Below are 8382 nucleotides of genomic sequence, written 5' to 3' on the forward strand. Positions count from 1 at the left end.
GGCAATACTTTAAGAAATATTGACTATGCAAAGGAAAGAAATGTCCAAAGAACTGATCAAAAGTTATGTTCTATTTTCTCCTTTATCTTCCTTTTAGTTTTAACTTGTAAGAAGGCATTAGAGATTTAGTTACAGATATCAATTCCATTATTGCTTGAAAACACAAAAGGAACTAAGTCTTTTATATGATAGGATCACAGACAATATTAAGATATTTCCAGAAAACTAAAGCAATGGAAAATAACATGCAGTTTGTGTGTTTGTCCTAGGCATTCATTTTGATTATGATACTTACATAATTTCATACACTCCATTAAGAAAAACTAAGGATACATAAAAAGATGGATTGTCTGAGTAAAAAAGCTATAACTAGAAATGACCTGTAGGAAAATGGTAAACATTTTTAATAACTACAATATTTTAACAAGTTTTCTTGGGACATGGGACCATGGACATTGTTTTATATTTCAAGAACTTTCATGAGTTATATTAATACATGCATGATATAATATTTGCTCTTTGATTCCTCCTTTTAAAATTATTTTCTAGTTATAGTCCTAGTCATTTGACTTTTTGGTTGTTGGACTTTGAATTGGTTGAATTGAGTAAACTTCTCTATCACTTTTTGTTACCCTGATGAATATATATAATCACTTTCTATATGGATTCTCTTGTATCTTGAATAGTTTATAAAATACTTCCATTTTGTACATCAATACAAGATCCATTAAATGTGTATTACAGAAACATCTCAACTCTAAGTACAGTTTCATACATAAGCATTAATAAGTTACCCTAACATCTAGGTTCCATTCTCAAGCCTGCTTTATAATTTTGTAAGCTCCGTATCTCACTTTAAAAATGCAAACAGATTTTTGAAAAATGATTTCAGGAAGCTATTGAAATTACATATGTTACAGAAAAATGATTAACATCCTATTCAACAGCTAATATCAAACCTGGAGATAGAAGTTACACAAAGGAACTTAATGTTGATTTGTGGAATAGGCCCAAAAAGGAGATACTTGATCCCTTATTAGGTAGACTATGGTGTGTCTGAACCAACCACATTTTGCATATGCTGTAGATAATAAGTTACTGGTAGATAACAGTTATTGAGATTTATTTTAGGATGGTGTACAGAAGATAAGGCCATGTTTCAGAGTCTAAGTGATCTCACAGTGTTTATGGAAATATGAGAGATGAGATATTATATGAATAATGTGCATCTATAAATGCATTAGTGCAAACTGAATTACTTATAAGAATCATGAAAGAAATTTTGAAATACCTCAGATTTTCAAGACATGTTGCTAAGACGCTATTTATTCCCTTGAATCAATTTCTTACAAAGTCATTACAATTAATACCCTGTTGAAAATTCATCACCTGGTCATAATTGTGTGATGATTTATAATGATTTTCAATTTGTAAAAATAACAAAGACAAGTGATGTAATAAAACTGCCACGTTCTACTTCACCAAACAAATTTGAACTTACTAGAGATTTTACATCTAAGGATTCTCTGATTTTATGGTTGCCAAATATTTGAGCCAGCAATTTTTTAAAATCATAGCAATTATTCTCTGCAAAATTGAATTATGCATCTGCAAAGCATATTGCAACTGAATGTTGTCAATTGTGCCAATAAATGTGCTTAAGATAAAATATCTTTTTCACTCATGAATATCACTGTTCTTTTCAATACTACATAGAATAAGATGCTTATCCACTACATGGAAATTAATATGTTGAATAACATATCTAACTAGTGGTGAAAGTGAGTGAAAATAAGTGTAATCTTACCAGAATTTTTAGAGTAGATAGTACACTATTAGCCCTGTTACATTAGAATATAGTAGGGAGAGTTCCATAATTAATCCAGTATACAAACTCTGAATATTGAAGAGTGTTAACAAATATGTAAAAGCTTCTTCCGGGTCTCCCACACGGGTGCAGGGGCCCAAGGACTTGGACCATCTTCTACTGCTTTCCGAGGCCATGGCGGAGAACTGGACTGGAAGTGGAGCAGCCAGGACTAGAACTGTCACCCATATGGGATGCCGGCGCCACAGGCAGAGGATTAACCTACTGTGCCACGGCGTCGGCCCCCTTTCTCTGTTCTTAATTCTGCCTCTCAAATAAATAATAAATAAATAAAAATAAAAATAAATAAATTCTTTTTAACAATTCTAAAAAGAATATGTAAAAGCAGGCATATTAAAACTATCTGATTTTATCAAATATAAAAAGATGTTGCAATTATCATTTATAATGAAGTGAGAAGTTCATAAATATCAAGAAAGACAATCAAAGAAATTTCACCCTTTCTTAAAAATCATAAATCAATTTGTTCAAAAACATATTAGGCATTAATTGTGCCTTGGATTACATTGATAGGTATAAAGAAAATGCTTTGCAATGCTATAATATTAGAAACACTTAAGTAATAAGTATGTAAGTACTGAGGTATGATTAAAATATGTTTCGATTTAGCACTTTATTCATAACTATCTATGAAGAGATCTTTATTAATTTCTTGAGAAGATTGAAAGAGATATAAAGAGATCTCTTATCCACTGTCTCATTCCCCAAGTACCTGCAACAGCCAGAGCTGGGCCAAGTCAAAGTCAGGGGTTGTGAACTCAATCTTTCTCCCACATGGCTGGCAAGAACCTAGCTATTTATTTTTTTTTTTTTGGTTATATGAGATTCTTTTTTATTTTTTTTAAACTTTTATTTAATGCATATAAATTTCCAAAGTACGACTTATGGATTACAATGGCTTCCCCCCCATACCGTCCCTCCCACCCACAACCCTCCCCTTTCCCACTCCCTCTCCCCTTCCATTCACATCAAGATTCATTTTTGATTATCTTAATATACAGAAGATCAGCTTAGTATACATCAAGTATGGATTTCAACAGTTTGCTCCCACACAGAAACATAAAGTGAAAAATAATAGATGATTTTTTTAAATGATGATGAAATCAGAGCAGACCTATTGTCATGTTTAATCCCAGTGAGAGTCAAGTTGGGAGTTGATAATTTCTTTTTTTTTTTTTTTTTTTTTTTACAGAGGATCAGTTTAGTATGCATTAAGTGAGGATTTCAACAGTTTGCACCCCCATAGAAACACAAAGTGAAATATATTGTTTGAGTACTCATTATAGCATTAAGCCTCAATGTACAGCACATTAAGGACAGAGATCCTACATGAGGAGTAAGTGCACAGTGACTCCTGTTGTTGACTTTACCAATTGACACTCCTGTCTATGGCATCAGTAATCTCCCTATGCACCAGTCATGAGTTTCCAAGGCTATGGAAGCCCTCTGAGTTCTCCAACTCTTATCTTGTTTAGACAAGGTCATAGTCAAAGTGGAGGTTCAGTCCTCCCTTCAGAGAAAGGTACCTCCTTCTTTGAAGACCTGTTCTTTCCACTGGGATCTCACTCGCAGAGATCTTTTGCCAGAGTGTCTTGGCTTTCCATGCCTGAAATACTCTCATGAGCTTTTCAGCCAGCTCCGAATGCCTTTAGGGCTGATTCTGAGGCCAGAGTGCTGTTTAGGACATCTGCCATTCTATCTGCTGAGTATCTCACTTCCCATGTTGGATCACTCTCCCCTTTATTTACTCCATCGGTTAGCATTAGCAGGTACTAGACTTGTCTATGTGCTCCCTTTGACTCCCAGTCCCTCCACCATGACCAACTGTGAACTGAAACTGATCACCTGGAACAGTGAGATGGCATTGGTACATGCCACCTTGATGGGATTGAATTGGAATCCCCTGGTATGCTTCCAACTCCACCACTTGGGGCAAGTCAGCCTGGGCATGTCCCAAATTATACATCTCTTCCCTCTCCCATTCCCACCACCATAGAACCTAGCTATTTAAACATCACCTCCTGCTTCCCAGAGTGTGCAGTAACAAGAAGCTAGAATCAGAAGTGGAGCCAGGACTCAAATCTAGGCACATTGAAATGAGATGTGGGAATCCCAAGTGGTGTCTTAGATGGTATCTCAAAAGCACATCCCATAGAAAGAGATCTAGCAAAAGAATGTGAGCCATCATAAAATGTTTCAGTGTTTGTAAATAGGGATGGTAAATGAAAAAATTAATAATTCCATGCTGTTTCATTATTACATTCCTACATCTTTATCTCAATTATGAATGTTTAAAAAATTTAAGGATCCAGAATGAGATAAATTTTCCTAGATATAAACAATTTAAGATGGCTACTTTAGAATAATTGTTTTCTGAAATATTCAATTTTCAGAGATTACATAGTTTCTTGCTGGTTATTTCTTTTTTTTTATCATTTTTTTTTAATTTCCAAAGTACGATTTATGGATTACAATGGCTTCCCCCACATACCATCCCTCCCACCCACTACCCTCCCCTTTCCCACTCCCTCTCCCCTTCCATTCACATCAAGATTCATTTTCGATTAACTTAATATACAGAAGATCAGCTTAGTATACATTAAGTAAGGATTTCAACAGTTTGCTCTCACACAGAAACATAAAGTGAAAAATAATAGATGATTTTTTTTAAGTGATGATGAAATCAGATCAGACCTATTGTCATGTTTAATCCCAGTGAGAGTCAAGTTGGGAGTTGATAATTTCTTTTTTTTTTTTTTTACAGAGGATCAGTTTAGTATACATTAAGTAAAGATTTCAACAGTTTGCTCCCCCATAGAAACACAAAGTGAAATATATTGTTTGAGTACTCGTTATAGCATTAAATCTCAATACACAGCACATTAAGGACAGAGATCCTACATGAGGAGTAAGTGCACAGTGACTCCTGTTGTTGACTTTACCAATTGACACTCCTGTCTATGGCATCAGTAGTCTCCCTATGCTCCGGTCATGAGTTTCCAAGGCTATGGAAGCCCTCTGAGTTCTCCGACTCTTATCTTGTTTAGACAAGGTCATAGTCAAAGTGGAGGTTCTCTCCTCCCTTCAGAGAAAGGTACCTCCTTCTTTGAAGACCTGTTCTTTCCACTGGGATCTCACTCGCAGAGATCTTTTGCCAGAGTGTCTTGGCTTTCCATGCCTGAAATACTCTCATGGGCTTTTCAGCCAGATCCGAATGCCTTTAGGGCTGATTCTGAGGCCAGAGTGCTATTTAGGACATCTGCCATTCTATGAGTCTGCTGAGTATCTCACTTCCCATGTTGGATCACTCTCCCCTTTATTTATTCCATCGGTTAGTGTTAGCAGGTACTAGACTTGTTTATGTGCTCCCTTTGACTCTTAGTCCTTTCATTATGATCAATTGTGAACTGAAATTGATCACTTGGAATAGTGAGATGGCATTGGTACATGCCACCTTGATGGGATTGAATTGGAATCCCCTGGTATGTTTTTAACTCTACCATTTGGGGCAAGTCAGCTTGAGCATGTCCCAAATTGTACATCTTGCTGGTTATTTCATTTGGCCTCTAAAACTGTCTGTAAAGCAAGAGGTAGTTTGTGTCATTGATTATGTAAAAGATCTTTCCTCATAATAGATTATAACACTGAGTTTAAAATTTTTAGGTGTTCAAACTTTCTATGGTATACTGTTCCATTAACTGGCACTGAAAGGGGCATATCATCTACTATAATTCATACTATTTCCCAAGGCACTTCTACAAAACTTCAGGATAAGGTCAATTATAAGAAACACGTATCCTGCAGGATACAAAGTCAATCTGCAAAACTCAGTTGCAGTTCAGGGGCCGATGTTTGATGCATCAGTTAAAATGCCCCTTGAGACACACAAATCCTTTACTGGAGTACCTAGGTTCGAGTCCTGACTTTACTGCGCATTCCAGCTTCATGTTAGTGTACATACTGGATGGAAAAGGTGCTGTCTCAAATAATTGGATCACTCCCACCCATGTAGCAGACCATGATTGAATTCCTAGGTATGGGTCATACTGGCCCAACCATGGCTGTTGTAAATACTTAGGGACTGAAACAGTGGATGGAAAATCTCTGTCTAGCTCTCTTGTTAACTGTCTCTGTCTCTCTGCCCTTCAAATAAATGATATAAATAAATAGTGTATCAAAAATCAGTAGCATTTCTAAGCAACGAAATCAATAAAAAAGAAATAAAAATTAATCATATTTTCATTAGTTAAAGGAAACAAATAAATTTAACTAAGGAAGTGAAAAATCTCTGCACAGAACATTATAAAATATTGATGACTGAAATATAAAATATGGAAATAAGTGGAAGTGGGCGAATTCATATTGCTAAAAAATACTACCCAAATTGATCTATAGGACAAACACAATTCCCAACACAATCCCAATGACACTCTTTAAAGAAATAAAAGAAACCATGCAAAAATTCTTATGGCACTAGGAAAAGTCACAGTCAAAGAAATATTGAGCAAAAAGGCCAAAGCCAGAGGCATCACACTAAATAACCTTAACATCTACTACAAAGCTACAGTATTCTAAATAACATGGCACAGGAACAAATAGACATATACACCAAAGAAACCCGATATAATGCTAGAAATAGAAACACAAACTTATGGTCAACGAAAGTGAAGAACATACAATAAGAAAAGTACAGTCTTTATATTAAATTGTGGTGGGAAAACTGAGTATCCACATGCAGAATAATAAAATTTAGCTCTTATCCCATCCCACATACAAAACTCAACTGAAAATTGATGGACTAATTCAGTGTAAGATAAAATTAAATGATATTGGTCTGGGTGATGATTTGTTGAATATAACTCTGAAAACATAAGAATCAAAAGCAAAAACACACACATAGAATTGTATCAAAGCAAAACACAGCAAAGAAAAAAATTATTGCATGAAGAGACAATTCATGAATTGAAAGAAAATTTTTCCAACCATACACTCCATAGTGAGTTAATATCCAAACAATATAAGCAACTCAAAGAAATCAACACAAAGAACATTTTTTTTAAAAATCTAGCAGAAAATAGGCAAAGTACACGAAGAGACATCACTTAAAAGTATAAAAAGATTGAACATCAATAATCATCTGGGAATTATAAATTACAACTACAATATCATCTTTTTTTTTTTTTGACAGGCAGAGTGGACAGTGAGAGAGAGAGACAGAGAGAAAGGTCTTCCTTTGCCGTTGGTTCACCCTCCAATGGCCGCCGCGGCCGGCGCGCTGCGGCCGGCGCACCGCGCTGATCCGATGGCAGGAGCCAGGAGCCAGGTGCTTTTCCTGGTCTCCCATGGGGTGCAGGGCCCAAGCACCTGGGCCATCCTCCACTGCACTCCCTGGCCACAGCAGAGGGCTGGCCTGGAAGAGGGGCAACCGGGACAGAATCCGGCGCCCCGACCGGGACTAGAACCGGGTGTGCCGGCGCCGCTAGGCGGAGGATTAGCCTATTGAGCCGCGGCGCCGGCCTACAATATCATCTTAAAACTGCTACAATGACTATCAAAAAAAGGATGAAATATGGGTGTTTGAGGCGATTTGGAGAAAAGGGAACCTTGCACATTGCTGATGAGAATAAAAATTAATACAGTGATTATCAGAAACCATAAGGAGATTCCTCAAATAATTAGATATAGGACTAAATGTGATTCATATATTTCACAACTGAGTATTTAATCAAGAGACTTTAAATCAATAAGCTCAGAAGATATATGTACTCTCATGGTTTTTTTTGCAGTACTATTAGGAATAGCTAAGATATATGATCTAAGTATCTATCAACTGGTAAATAAATAAAAAAGTGGTTACATGTACAGAATGGAATACTATTCTGGATCCAAAAAGAAGGAAATCTTGTCATTTGAGACAACTTAGATGAACCTGGAGGACAATATGTTCAGTGAAGTAAACCTGGAACAGAATGACAAATAATTCATGATCTCAATTATATGTGGTATCTAAAAATACAGACTAATATAAGTGAAAAGTAAAATCGTGGTTACCAGGGACTGGGGGCAGGGAATCAGGCATTAGGAAATATTGGTCAAAACATAAAAAGTTTTAGTTTGACAGAAGGACTAATTTTTCTGACATCAAGGGGAATACAATGAATAATAAAGTATGTTTCAAAGTAATTGAGAGTAAATTTTAACGGGTGGAGTGATGAATTGGTTAATTATCTTGATTTGATCATTTCAGATTGTGTACATTGACCTAAGCGTCACATATAATGTAAATATATGTAAATATATGCAGTTTGAGTTAATATTTTAAAATTATGTTAACTAAAAATAAATTCATGGGGCCGGCACCATGGTATAGTGGATAAAGCTGCCGCTAGCAGTGCTGGCATGCCATTTGGGCGCCGGTTTGAGTCCTGGCTGTTCCACTTCCTATCCAGTTCTTTGCTATGGCCTGGGAAGGTAGTGGAGGATGACCCAAGTCC

The sequence above is a fragment of the Oryctolagus cuniculus genome, chromosome X (genome assembly GCF_051225735.1).
Source record: "Oryctolagus cuniculus isolate XC-2025 breed Fujian yellow rabbit chromosome X, ASM5122573v1, whole genome shotgun sequence".
Lineage (NCBI taxonomy): Eukaryota > Metazoa > Chordata > Mammalia > Lagomorpha > Leporidae > Oryctolagus > Oryctolagus cuniculus.